Source organism: Conger conger, chromosome 14 (assembly GCF_963514075.1).
Source record: "Conger conger chromosome 14, fConCon1.1, whole genome shotgun sequence".
Taxonomy (NCBI): Eukaryota; Metazoa; Chordata; class Actinopteri; order Anguilliformes; family Congridae; genus Conger; species Conger conger.
In genome coordinates, this window is record NC_083773.1 from 11827549 (window position 1) to 11842888 (window position 15340).

A 15340-nucleotide genomic window follows, 5' to 3' on the forward strand; every position below is an offset into this window, starting at 1 on the left:
CTGGGCCCCTGCGCCCCCCCCCCCCTTTGAACAATGGACTCCTGATAAAAGTGTAGCCAAAATGGTGGAGACATAAATACCGTGGGCAGAGTCGTCTGTTGGGATCAACATATTTTTGTTGATTAATGACATGCGTATAGGCGGCTAATCAGCAGGGTCTTATCAGCCGGCGCTCGGAGACTGATGTCAGGCGAGGAATGTAGGCTCGCCGTGGAAACGCTGCGCTAATGGGGTTAGCGGAATTCCACACTCATAAATTACCACGGGTCGAGATGTCAGCGCCGCGGTTTGTTGTGTCTCGTCCGGTTCCTTCTCGGAGAGTCGCAGTCCAACACTCGGTCAGCTGATGCCGGGGGTCCCCATCAGCTGTATGGCCCCCCCACAGTGGTGAGGGTCTAGAGAGACGCGAGTAGCCACTCGTGTCACCGTGCGTAGTGTGTCCGTGGACTGCATTTACGCTGTGCACATATGCGAACTTGCTCATGTGTGAGACGGTAAGCTATCAGTTTTCCAGTTCGTCGTGTGACTTCCGTCCATTTGCATATTCTGCCGTTTCTACTGATCATATCAGTCTTAAAGTCTTTTGGCACCTACAGTTGTCAAAGCAACAAAACGATCATTAAAATGAGTTTTGAGATAACCTCACGGTTTTCTCTGTGTTAATAGGTGTGAGAGTTTTTCCTTTCTAGCTGTCCCCTTCTTTCATGAGTAAAATAAATAAGTTACATCTCACAACAGACAGTGAGCAAAATCACCAAATGCCAGCACAATACACTGATAATACCAAAGTTGAATTGTATTTACTGAAATTTTCCACTGCTTCTCCCTAAAAAGAGTTTGTGAGAAATGTAAATGTGTTGAGCTAAATGTCAAGCTTGTTCAGGTGTAATTTTTGATGATCATGTTTATTAATGATGTTAACTGGCGTGACTCACTTTGGTTGGAGCTTACTGTGTGTTGTGCTAGTTGGAAAGCCTGTGTAGGTATGCAAAACTTGTGGCTTTGGAGTATGTTGAGTGTACCACTTTTCCACAGTTGCTCGAGCTTTCAAACATGTTTTTTTAATCAGAATTCTGATCCTTAAGTAAGATTAGGCATCAGTTTTGATTTGTGATTGTTAGGCTGTTTTATAATATTATTCATATTGAAAGTCGGGGCTATAAAAAGAACCAAAGACAGTCTGGATCTCTTCAAATGTATGTAGGTCTGCCAATAAGGGATAGGAAGATATGTGTCATAATTCAAGTTAAATACTTGTGGTTTGTGTCATATATGTCACATTTTTCACTCCATTTTCAGTTTTGGGTGTGCAAGTTTAATAAACGAAAGGTACTTTCCCCACCTTAGAAATGGTGTCAATTCCTGTTTGTAACTTGATTATCTGTCTGTTCTCTCTCTTGTCTGATTTAGGCACTGTGAGGTCTTCTGTTGGGCCCTGATGATTGGGGCTTGAAGGCTTCTGTTCTGAATTCCCATTGGACTGATGGAATGTCCATCTTACTAAAACAAGTGAAAACGGTAAGCAATCATTATTAGCATCGTCAAAGAGTCAGTACTGTGGTATACATATTCGCAATGTCTTTATGGAAATTATTTTGTGTAAACGGTTTGAGAAACCAACGGAAACGAATAAACGCAACAAACAAATAGACAAAATAAACAAATAAAACAAGTCTCGGAAAACTTTGGGTGATACCATGTCCAGCTTTACTCAAATCAAAATTTTGCCACTGCATTATTTTTTATTATTTTTCTTTATTTTATTTTTTTTGGATTGATACTTTTAATTAAAATTGCAGTGGGATTTTATTTAAATGGAATTCTAATTAAATTAACAAATTCTAATGGTATATTTTGTAATTAAATTGTGTCACATTGTATTTGATAAAATGATTATGCTGATATTTAGGGTTACATGTGTATTGCATCTTATTAGAAAAGAAAGCAAACATTTCTGAAAGTTTAAACTAAACATTATTTAATTTAAATAAAATGATCTTCAACAAAAAAAAGCGTATTGCTTGCTCAATAGTTAATTACTGCTGTCCTTGTATATTTATTTAAACTATGTAAGAGACATGTGACCTTTTTTAATCCAATTTTTATTTCCAAATTGTATTCTCACTGATATGGATAGAGAGATCACCAACAGAACTGAGATTTTCTTTTCTTTCTTCTAAAATAAATTGTGGAATTTTTAAATGTTATTGTTATTGTTATTATTATTATTATTATTATTATTATTATTATTATTAGTAGTAGTAGTAGTAGTAGTAGTAGTAGTAGTAGTCGTAGTAGTAAAGCAGTAATATTGATATATTTTATTTTATTTTGTGCACCTTCACTGTGACAACTATACAATTGCCTCTACCTTATATATCTTGTAATTAAGCCAAACCTGAGAGGAAACGCATTATGAATCGTGCCTTTTGTTCAAATCTTTCAACAGAAGAAGTGACTGTGTTTGCTATTTTGCAGAAATGGAAAATCACAACATTTCTAAAGTAAAACAAGTGTAGAGCTTTTACTTTTTCCATTAAAAAAGTTCCAGTGTTCCAACTGCTGTCTTGTCTGGACACTGTGATAAAAGACTTATAATGTACAATATTACAATACAAACTTATAAAAGATGCCCCTCTGTGTCATCTTATTTAGCATTTTATTCAGATTTTAAAGCCTAATCCTTATACATTACTAAACAAGGTTTAAAACATATTGCATTTCCCCACATCATTTTCTTTTTCTCTGTGGAGATGTCTCTGCTGGAGTGTCACTGGACTCCATGGTAGTGGCAGTAGACTCCATGGTAGTGGCAGTAGACTGTTTGTGTTTGACATCCCAGTAAACTGTGTGACCCGGGGCAGAATATAGGGTTGCCATCTCATACAATAAAATGCATGTCAGTGCATGCACATTAATTAAACACATTATTATTATTATTTAATTTAATTTATATAAATATCGTCATCCTTACCATCATTAGTAATCTTTTACCTTGGTCTGTTTAAAGTTGATAATCGTACTTAAAGTAAGTGCTTCTTATACCAAAAATACTGTGACAAGCAGTGCTTAGCATTCACCCCAGGAAATCCATGCTCAATGCCCAAATCATTTTGATATGCTTTTGCCAAACATTTCTTTATTTTTAAATGGCCTTATCATGCATAATTAAAATGCATTATATTGCTAGTTAAAAAAGCAAATGAAGCAGTCATGAGCATGGAATGAGTATGGATCTCATTCCCACTTGCTTAGAGTATGTAGAGTTGGTTTGATTTAAATCAGTTTTGGTCTGATTTTGGTATGCAGTTTGGATCCTATGTAACACTGGTATGAGTGCATATGGGATCCCATGTTGGACAGGTTTGTGTTTTCCTTTCTTCAGAGCTTATTTTTACTGACCCTGCCGCGCACCTTTCCCATATTATTTTGGCAGCTGGTGATTGGTTGAACACGGTCTCCGTAGTCGTTTGGCTGGTTGCCCGGTAGGCAGCCATTGCCCACCTTGTCCCTGATCAGAAGTTAGCGTGACATTTGTGCCGTGGTAATGGAATCTGCGCGCAATTAAACCTCTCTGTGAGGAAGAGCCGCGTTCCCGCTGCTCGTCATCAGCAGGGGGGGCGGCCGCGGTGATGAAACCATCCCAGCAGGCCCCGCTCCGCTCCGCGCTCATCCAATCTCCACGTCACCTACAGTTTCTGAACTTCCCCGCGACGGTCTGCGCTTCCCCAGCAATTCATTACAACAAACGTCAATTAAAAATCTTCCAAATATTGTGGGAGAATTTAATTTCAATTATAACAATTACATTACCAACGAGGCGATATTAACATTGTTTTAATGAATTCTGCTGAGGGTGACAGTTGTTATTTTGTGACGGGGAGTTGTGGGCGGTTTTGGGAGTTTTGATAGAGATGAGATGTGGGTTTGGGGTGATGGTGGCGGTGGGTGGGGGGGCAGAACCTAGCCTTCTGCTGTGCAGCCATGGAACTTAACGCCTCATTAGTGCGCTTTGTGGCCAACAGTGTTAGTCACTGAGCTGAAATTTAAAAAAACAAATGTTTTTCTGTAAGAGTTTTTCAGACACCACCGCTGCGTTTTCACAGTGAGTAGTACCACAGGCCATTTCTGTCATGATGATTACCACAGCCAGTGCCACAGTACCACCAGAGCTGTGCTTGGGTCTCACCCGGCAATTTGGAGGAAATCCTGTTCCTGTTCACACATGGTGCCAAAACACAGAAAATTGCTAGAACATTTGCAGGTTAAGATGCATGTGTAAAATAGCGCATATTATAGGCCATGTCTTTCAATGGTGTGGTACTCAGTGACATAACACTGAGTACCACAGGTTATGTCATAGTGAGTAGCATACACCCTCAGAAAAAATGGTTGCAAAAGGAGCCCTGTGATTCCATATCTCCTTCAAGGGTTCTTTGGCGGGCAGAATGGGTCTCTGTCTGAGAGCTTTCACTCTTCACACCTATCATAGCGGGCTCCATAAAGATGTACAGTAAAAAAATAAAATAAAAAGTCCCTCGATGGACACAAGCCAAAGTGTAGTGAGTGCCACAGACCACAGTGAGTACCACAGGGCATTTCGTCTTTGATGCTTATTATTTAATGGCCGCCACATGCGTTAGATTAACAGCGCTAAAAGAGAAATTTCAAGCTTTGTTTCCGTGAAAAACCACGAGGCGAGTGTGGTTACACATTCATTTTAACTTACTGTCCTTTTTTTTTATATATATATTTTTTATCAGTTGTGAGAAAGTTAATTTGACGGGGGCTGTGAAGGTTATCGTTTTTCTGGAGCTGAAAGTTATTTAATCTCTTCCTTTCACCGAATTGTTGGTTTGGCTCGCTGGAACGGTGTTCCAGGTTGGGTCGGTATTCCAGGCGGGCAAGATCCCTGGCTCCGCTAGCCACACCCACCCCAGCTTGCGTCTGCGGTCAGGAGAGCAGGCCTGTTGATATTGCCATAGCTACATGGAGTTAAAGTGGATGAGCTTTAAATTACATCAAGTGCCCCACAGATGTAAAAACGGGTGAGTGTTTCTGATGTGCAGAAATGTGTTAGATCAAATTTCTTTAGTCCTTGCAGTGTAATGGGCAGAAGGGTCAGCTGACACTTCTGGTCAAGACGTGAGGTAAGCTGATTTTAATACAGTTTATCTACCCCACAAGGGCCTGTTTTTTCCCTTCTGATCAAGCAGAAACATGCAGGATACTACGCTTTGGCATTGTTACACTGCCACAAATAGTCTTGATTTTAATTGCCCTAGTATTTTATTGTGCATATTGAATTTCAATATTGATTTTTTTGTTTTCATTTGTTATTTAGATTGTGTTTTATTTTATTTTATTGCATAGCGAGGCCTGTGCAGAGAGTGTACATGGAGAAGTGTGTGATCTCAATAAAAACGTCTCTCGTTGCTGCCCAGAAGGAGATTGACTGCCGCATTGATGGTCCATCATAATTTGAACTGGAATGAAAACGAGCTCCTCTGCTACTCTTCTCCCAAGAATGATACTAGACCTCGGAAAAAAGCAGATAAAGCCTCCCAACATTCTGCATTCGCTTCAATTCCAAACACAACCTCATATGTTGCTTCTACAGTTAACCGGAATTAATTTCGGGGGTTCACGGCATTGTTGTGTGGCCATTTTGAAAATTATCCCCAAGGGATACGGACAAGAGTTTTGCCTTGGGTGGAGTAGAGTGGTCTGTGCGCTCCTCTGACATGCACAAGGCAAATGAGATCAGTTTGACAGATAGGCATGGCAAATTGTTTTAATTGAGCAATTATGCATTATCAGCCGCTTGTGCGTTAAAGTGGTATTACATCGTTAAGGACGACAGAGAAGCGTGTTTTGGCCTTTATTTGGATGTTTGTGCCTCTAAACTTGAGGAATTGGAAGATGATTAACAGAAAAGGGTCCTTAGGATATTGAGCTGACATATGCTGGCACACACACACACACACACACACACACACACACACACACACGCGTGCGTTGGAGCCCTTCTGCTGGAGGAAGGCATGCTCAGTGAGATAATGCTCCTTAAGGGTGCTCTTCAAGAAGTGCCTGGAGAGCTTTCATTGTAGCCACAAAACAGGCATCTGTTGACCACAATTGAGTTCTGCGCATTTGGTGACTGCCACACAAACGGCCGACTTCATGTGGATGCTGCCGGAGGAACATTGGGTCACTAGCCTGATGTAATCACCACTGGAAATAACCCTGATAATGCCTCACATTCACACCATATCCCCAGGTGTTGAATCATTAAATGAATGCACTCGTCCTACGTTTTCTGTTCTAATCATTTATATATGTTTTCTTCCCCATGGATTGATACTCATTCATTGATAGCCTGTAACTAGTAGCCTTTGTCTAGTTGTTTTCGCCTATTCAGTCATGGTGAAAATGCTATTTAAATTGGGTCTCTTTGGCCATTATATGGCAGCAATTATCCACTTATCTTGTCTAAATAAATTTGAGTGGATGCAGAGATAGTGTTGTCCTTATGGTAGGTTTGGTAGCTGTAAATTTATAGCCAACGGTTTTCATTCCAAGTTTGCGGGGACCCATTTCCTAGAAATATGAAGTATGTAAACAAAACGCGTTATAAATGCGAGTATCTGAAGATACACAGGCTCATTAACACTCAGAATCCACATCTATCTTGGCAACAGGGAGAAGGCTTGAATGAACAGCACCCTGTGCTTTGGTTCTGGCAGATGGGCTGCCTGTTTATTTATCAGGCAGGGTTTTGCACGGACCTGCTATTTTCCTGCTGTTGAGGAGACTATTTTCAGTAACTCCGAACTGGACTATAATACATATTTCATTGCTAACGATGTGATTTTTGTACCCCCGTTGCAACATCCAATCAGGAATCCACCATCAATGGGGATACTCCTCGAGTGTTTTCTCCGTCAGAAATATGAAACGGCCAGCTCTCTTTTCTTTGAAATGACGGCTGGACATGCCAATACGGAGCGCGCTAGGTTCTCAGTGTGAAGGCTACGCTCATGGAGAAGTAGGCACTCAGACTTGTCTTCATTCTGAAATGTAGTCTTGTGCCTAAATGGGAAATGGCCTCTAAAAACTATCAGTGTTTTCTTCCCTAGTGTATATTGGGTTGCAGTGATGCATTTATGAAATATTTTTGGTTTGTGACATCAGTACTGTTTACAAGGGGTTCTCAAACCGTTCCAAAACCCTTGCATAGGAGCATAGGAGCCCGGCACATTGCCGCTTATTAATCCGTATGCAGAAATAGACATGGAAAGTGGCTATGTTTGCTATCGCCTGCTTTATATTGAGTTTATTATTGTATGACTTATGACAGGTACTGGCAAGATGACATGGCTGAATGCCAGAACACACAAACAAATAATTGATGTAGCTACAGGTGCAGAGAGATGCAGATGGAGGAAAACAAGATCATTATTATAATTTATTTATCCACTTAGCAGACGGTATTTTCCCGGGCGACTGCCACTGCTCACGTTTTACACAACATGCGTTTGTATACTTACCAATAGGGATGTTGATCAAATACGGTAAGGCGTCGCACTCAAGGGTACCATAAAACTGCTCCACCCAAAATGTGCATGATTTTACCACTAAGACTCCCCCCCATGCTGTCTTTTAGTTTATGTTCTATCAATTTATCAATTTATGTTCATCTCCGGATAATGTTTACTACTCAAAACAAATGGCTAGTAGAAACCAAAAAATAAATATTTTCACCTCAGGATCTAGCTGGACCCCATTGGTGCATGTTTCAGCCTTGAACTTGACTATGTCATCAGCTGACTCTTGACTGCATTTCCACAGCGTTAGGACACGGTTGTCTTGCATCGCACTTGCGCTAAAAGGGGGTTCAGTCGCCCCAAGGAGCCCACAACATGGCGGGGGTCCACCAGCTTCCAGTTTTCATCACTGAAGGATATTCCACTCCGCTGATGGGCACTGTATTTCCTGTAGCTGTATAGACCATAGATTCAGAGTCAGCTGATGACATAGTCAAGTTCAAGGCTGAAACATGCAACAATGGAGTCCAGCTGGATCCTGTGGTGAAGATATTTTTTTGTTTCTACGAGACATTTGTTTTGAGTTGTAAAAATGATCTGGAGATGACCAAAACTGATGTAACACACTCAAAAATCTGATTACGCTTGATGTTTTCAAATCTATGTTGAACTACAGTTTGTTTGTCTGTAGGTGCTATGATTAGCAGGAGGTTTCTGTTATTCTGTTGCCTTCAAATTGTTTCCTGTTTTTGTACCATGTTTGTCAGTAACTTGTAGACATGTTTCTTGCTGCTTTTATCTTGGTCAGGTTACTCTTGAAAAAGAGATTTGTAAATCTGAATGAGCTTTTTCCTGGTTAAATAAAGGTGAAAAAAAGAAAAGATTTGGGGATGTAAAACAGTCACTGGTTTGCATGTGAGTGCATCAGGGGAATGTTGTGCTCCTGTTTATGAGACTAGGTGGCATGGTTTAAAATAAAAATAAGGAAGAATATTTTTAAAATATTAATAACACACAATCATTTTAAAGGTTGATGACACCAACAGCAAAGCCTATTCCAGTATTTTTTTTTATCGGCCGATACTGCATGTGTGAAATTTTCAGTTTAGTTTACAGTGTCATACGTGCATGAGTTTCTCTCTAATGGAAAATTTTTGCTTTGTGTTTGATACCTATAAAAAGTTTCACTTGCTCACCTTGCATTTGGTTTGTTAAATCTGTTACCTGTCACAGAATCTCGCTCGTTCATGACAGTGCGTTATCTTATCACCACACGAATGGGAAATGTCACCATTGGCTACGGGATAATTTAACTTAGTGTCAGGTGTTTTTTTGGGGGGTTTTTTTTCCCCTCCAGTGTTTGCTCCACCTTTTCTTACTGCGTCGAACGAAACATAATGACGCTCCAAAGTCATCATTTTTAGTGTTAATTGAGCAAACTTTCTTGAATAAAACGAAAGCAGTCATAAGCCCATACTTAACGGATCTACTGTTAGTAATGATTTTTCACCGCACTCGTATGGATGCATGCAGAAGATATGCACACCCACGTCTGCATCAAGTCACGGTAGCATAGTGCTGCTTGCCAGCGCAGTTGCTGGATGAATTTACTGGCCTGCTGGGTATTACTTGTGTCTAGGCCGAGCACTGATGGTCTACAGTCAGCAGCTGCATGCAATTTCCTATCTTCATCCACTGAAGTGTAATAAAAGAATAAGCTTGTGGGGTGAGAGGAGGGCCTGACTGCTGTTGGCCTACAGCAGGGAAAGGCATTGGGCCATAGTGCTGCCTCACATGAACTTCTGCTCCTTTCGTTCGGGTTGAGTGAGAAGTCATTTGTAGTTTTATTTGTCAGTAGTATCTGGAAGTATTTTTTTTACTTTAAGGTATATTTGGATGTCAGCTTTATCATTTGGTCTTTTGAACCCGTTTTATCAGTTGCTGGGTTGTGAAACGTCCAACAATATGTGGAGCTTGATGAGAACTTTCACTGTGTTTCTTTCAACTTTCAAAAACAAAAAAAACCACAATGACCAAAAGGGAGATTAGATGCTGATGCACAATGTCAACAACAGCGTTCTTTTATCCTCCAAATAGTACTTACGGTATGTCAGTCCTGAGGCAGCTTTGTTGGGTCATCATTTCTGATTCATAGGAGACGTTTTACACTCACAATACAAATGTTTCAGGAATGTTAGGCTCAGTCTGCACCATGCCACAAAAAAGCAGTTTGATGGGTTACACATTTTGGTTGTTTTTTGTCTATTTTTTACACTTTGCATTTCCACGTAAGTGTTGAGGCGCATAGAGTAATAAAATTTATCTAAACGGACATTCTGCATTCAAATCACACCAGTAACGTCTGCAAGGCACCAAAAACAGTTTGTCAACGGCAAGATTGTTTTGTTTCAGTTTCTCGGGCTCGACATGCCTCTGTTGTTCAGCAACACCTCTGATAGCGTGGAAAGCATTAGCAGCTAATAAGTCAGATAACTTTTTTTTTTCTTCTTTCTTTTTTTTTTTTTTTTTTTTTTTTTACTTGCAAGCGCCTTCACGCGACGCCTTTGGCCTAAATGCGCGTGCTTGGTGGAGGGGGTCAGGTTAACGCCTGGCGGCGTCTCGCCCTGCTTGGCCCACAATAACACGGTAATGGAGGGTGGCAGGAAGGGCCAGGAGTGTCCGAGAGATCCCGGGCAGCTGGCTCCGAGGGGGAATAGGAAGTGTCGAGGAAAAACTGCAGCAAAAAGCAAATTAAAGCTCATATCGGCCATCTCGCTCGCCTCTGCGCGCTTTCCTGTTTGGACTTGAAGGTGATCGGAGCCAAGGCAGTGACAGTTGACGGAAGTGCTGTGAGGAGAGAGTATTTATTTACAGTGAGACGCGGTGATGCTTGTTCAGGATGCGGTTTCACGCAGGATGTGCTATCCCCACCCCCACCAGCTCCGGTCTTATCATCTCACAAAAGAGAAGGCAGGCCCCGTAGGTACTGTAGGAGGCAGGGGCCGGTGGCCCTGAGACTGGGGGTTGTGTAAGAGCGGGGCCCTCGCACTGAACCATTACACAGAGCGGCTTCCTGTAGAGCACGGCCTCCTCCAGCCACACTGGGTGCTGGGGGGAGACACGTGTACTGTGGGTGGAGGTGAGGCTGGGTGTGGGCCTGGAGCTGGGGAGGACAGGGGATGGGGGTGATGGTGAAAAATCTTTACTGTATTGATTTAATCACTGCAAAACTCCGGAAACAGTTGTGTCCTGAGATCAGAATGACAACATAAAAATTTGACATCTTAGAATGACATAATTGAACCTGTAATACATCACATACACTCAGCGAGCACTTTATTAGGTATTTATTGGACTTGGACTACTATCTACTTAAAGGTTTGACACGTTGTGTGTTCAGAGATGCTCTTCTGCATTGTAATGTGTGGTTATTTGCGTTACTGTCATCTGTCAGCTTTAACAACATTAACAAGGCATTTTTGCCCGCAGAACTGCTGCTCACTGGTTGTTTTTTTGTTTTTTGGCACCATTCTTTGCAAACTCTAGAGACTGTTATGTGTAAAAAATCCCAGGAGATCAGCGGTTTCTGAAATACCACCCAGTCTGGCACCAACAATCATTTCACAGTCTTAGATCAAAACATTTTCCCCATGCTGACATTTGGTCTGAAAAACAGCTGAATATCTTGACCACATCTGCATGCTTTCATCCTTTTAGTTGCTGCCACATGATTAGCTGATTAAATATGTGCATTAACAAGCAAGTGTACAGGTCTACCGAATAAAGTGCTCCCCCATTTATTCATTTTTCTTTTTTATTTATTTTTTTCAAAAAAAGGCTTTAGAGTACATGATCTAAAATGCATTTATTGTAACTTAAAAACTTTTAACATCTCTTTAAAATGCCTATCAGAAATGGCTGTGTTGTCAAGAAAGGACAACACATGAATTGGCTTTTTGTTTATTTTGTTTAACTGCAATTTCAAACAATTCACTAAAATGCAGATTATTGGGGCTTAAGCGTATTTTTGGTTAGTGAAAGTATTTGATGGGGATTGGGAGGAGACATTTTGACTACTGGCTTCTGGCTTCATGCCAGTACTAGTCCACTTTGAAAGGCATGCTTTATTGATTATTATTATTGATTAATGGCCCTTGGAGGTATGGACTCCTGCATCTGAACTCCAGGTCTCAGGGCAAGGGATGCTTCTGTATCAAACACACGTCTGTTACAGTGTTATAAAACATCCTGGCACACTAGCCCCTCGCCCACTGCACAAAGCCCCCCGTCCCACCGTCACCCCCAACCCCCACCGCACCTAGTTTTACTCGTTTTCAATTTGTTTAATATTTGTATTTACTCGTACTGAATTAAAAAGGGGGTAGCAACAGTGAAATTACCAATGTTTAAATAACATTTTTCTAACTATTCTTCCGTTTGTTTTGACTGTGGTAGTTTGTGTGGCATACTGACATTTCGTTTTACATGCAGTGTAATTTGTAGGATTGACTCTCTTTCCTACAACCATCAAATTGAAGGGTTTGATGGTTGTCTTTGTGCTGCTAACCCATATTTCAGATCAGCGACCCAGCTGATTGAGTCCAGGAACGTGGTGGAAAGTAAGTGTTGTCATTTCTGGTTGTTAAAGAATCTGTTTGGTGGCAGCTCTTGTCAAATAGTACCATATTAAACCCCTTTTTTTGTTTACAAGTTTGCCGGTCTTAACAACGCTCTCTAACACAATAAGACACTGCATCTGCTTTTTGTTCATGGGTGATATAAATAGACCCTAATTGCTCTGACCATTTCACCGTACCTTATGCTCCAGGTGAAGGAGGACATTTGTGGAATGAGATTATGGTGCTCAATTATTCAAATAATTTAAAACCCCAACAGGTCACTTTTAGTCATTTTGCATGAAGGGATACAAGTTGAGAATCTCAAATTGGGTCCTGCCAAATATAGCCATGTCCTCACAGAAAATCACTGTAGCTCTACAATCCAAAATGTTTCCAGTTTTAGCTTCTTTGTGGAAAACTGTGTGGTGCGGTCAGTATTATTTGTAGGCAAGCATGGAAATGTGTTGCATATGCGTACATGTAATTTACACAGGCATTATGGTTTGTAATTAACTTACAAGGTTATTGTGTCACTTTATAGGAATGAGTAAGGGCTTTTGCTCATGTAACCTAACCAGGATGTCTAGACTCCTGAATCTGTACTGTGGCACTAGCAAAGGCTGTGCTGTGCCCTGGGACATTTGTGCCTGTCTGTCCCCTCTCTGAGGAATGGACACCGGGCATGTCGACCTCTGACCCCCCCCTGTTTACCCAGCATTCAGCGAGAGAGAGCTATTGTGTGGGGTAGAGCTCCACGGCTATGAAAACGATGTGTCACCTGTCTGGGAACGGCTAAAAGATGAACTGAAACACGCCGCAGATGCGTAAGGATGCTTCTGTGTTGTGATGGGTTGTGTGTGCCCAGGCCACACACTGGGAGCGCCGTCAGGTCGACACCCAGCCGGTAAACTGTGACAGCGTTTCCACTAAGTGAACAATCCCGTGTATCTGGCATATGTGAAACCGGACCTGCGTGGCAGTGACCCAGAGTCCAGGGTAAGCTGGCAGGTGATACTCGATACTGTGTGGGAAGTACTCCGGTCCCATCAACCGGACGTGTACAGGGCCTCTCACTTACTAGCGAGGGAGGCATTTGTTTTTACAGATGACCTGAGATACCTTATTTGGTCATCCTTGATAATTTGTTTCCTCTGCTATATCTGCCCATGACTGACCAGGCTTATCTATGCCGTGAGTGGCAGAGACGGTTCTGAGAATTCTTTTTTTTAAGGCGGAGTCGCAGATCGTGTGTATAGTATCAGCTGAGGTATGGTGGGTTATGCATGAGCGTTGTGAAGAAGCGACAGATTTAGCGATTGGTGATTATTTTCCTTTTACAGTGTTCATTCGCCCGTATTCGCAGGTAATATTTTAGCTTGTTTAGACAAACATCTCGGGGAAAGCGTTATTTGCTTTGAATACAAGCAATGAATACAATAGGCCTGTAGTTCCCCATGCAGGAAATTGAACGCTCCACCTTAATTATCCTCGCAGCATGTAGCCGGGGCTCAGCGGGGGATTATGGGAAACGATATATCTGCTCACAGGTACAGGAGGAAGCCTGTTTTTTTATGGAAAAAAAAATATTAGGATAATGAGCCAAGCTAGTAAAGTGAGTAAGGGTGGCAGCATTGACTGAAAGAGAAATGAAATGTCTTTTACCTGTTTGGGGAGATGAAAAGATCAATTAGACTTTGCTGCAGGAGGTGCACAGTTAGGCGCTGAGCCTGCTGTAAGGTTGTGTGAATAACTTGTGAGCATGTTCATAGTAGACTCTGAACCGCACAGAACCATACTAAACCATAAACGAATGTAAAGCACTGTCTCATTGACGTGGTACATTTTCCATTGGGACTACATTGCTATTCGTCCTTTGTACCCATACCTGGCGCAGTTGAATGGTCTGAAAATGAAATAATGCCAGTTTGAAATGCCTGAAACTTACCTGGTTAAAGACTGGTAACATCAGGTTGTCCCTTTAAGACTTATCCATTTTGGTTTTTGACCCTGCTCAGGTCATTTTTTGGAAACTCCAGCGTTCCACATCTAAGAGTGGTCGCACAGCTACTGAGTCACACGGTGTGGCTACCAGGTTACCGCTTAATGTGTTAAATATGTTTCCACAGTATCTTGCAACTGTCCCCCCTCTACCCCACTGAGGTCTTTGTGCTAACCACAAAGTAAGCCCACTGTTCCACTGACCCAGCATTCAGCAATAGATTCAAGGGGATCCAGCTTTTCTGAGATCTCATTTCTGAATGCTAGCTGAGCCCCACCCTTTTCACCAGCAGGCTCGGTTGTAGTATCTTGCAGTATGGCTGGAGGCCAGCTGAACCAGCTCTGCTCTTGCACAAGTACCCAGATCAATGGCCACGTCTCCTGAGGTTCTCCGCGTGGAAACGCCGGGTGCATGAGCGGAGCCTCGTCCTGAACGGAGGTTGCCATGGCGAGGTTTGAAGCATTCCAGTACCGTCAGGCCAGAGAGGGGATGATTCAGCAGCTCTCAGCGCTGCCCCCTCAGGCCAGAGCTGGGACCTCTCCCGCAGAATGAAGGGCGTGGAGGCAGGACTCTGAAGTTTTGGCTTGAGCCTGGTCCACCCTAGATGAGCCCGGGTGTTACCTGTTCTCGCACAGGAGCGGATCCCGCCCACCTATCAGGTGATGGGAGGTCTCCGGGACCTGTCTGGGGGGGAAAAGGGGACGGCACTTACGTCATGCACATAACTCTAGGTAATTAAAAGGCAGGTCTGTCCATACTGCCCTTTTCTCTTCCTGGCTTCCTTTAAATGTGCGTTTGATCTGCAGGCAAACAACTGGTAGGGTCCTCTTAAACATTGTCACTGCTTGCCCAGGCCGGTATTGCAAATGAAAACGTCCCTAATGAGAGCACAGACAACGCTCCTGCTTAAATAAATGTGTCAATTTGTAAATACATGCTGCTTCTACAACTAAGGCTATTAGTAACTTCACACAGAAACACTACTAATATTAATACTGACTAAAGAGAACACTTCAATATGATGTGTTTTAATTATGTATGGAAGCATAATGACTTTAATGGTGATTATCCTTCTGTTTTTTAATAATAATAAATATGGAAGCAGACGCTGGATGCTAAAGCACACGATCACACGTGTGTTTACAACCCGGGCTTTGGAGAACAGCATTAAATTC

General features: G+C 42.0%; 1 protein-coding gene across 4 annotated transcripts in view; it reads left to right on the forward strand.

The window, feature by feature from the left end:
- foxp1b (forkhead box P1b) overlaps nucleotides 1-15340 on the forward strand; it is a 183084-nt gene that overhangs the window by 27158 nt on the left and 140586 nt on the right. For all 4 annotated transcript variants that reach the window (XM_061218901.1, XM_061218902.1, XM_061218899.1 and 1 more), the window contains exon 2: nucleotides 1411-1518. The gene's annotated coding sequence lies outside the window, so the exon portion shown is untranslated. The remainder of the gene's footprint in view (nucleotides 1-1410; nucleotides 1519-15340) is intronic.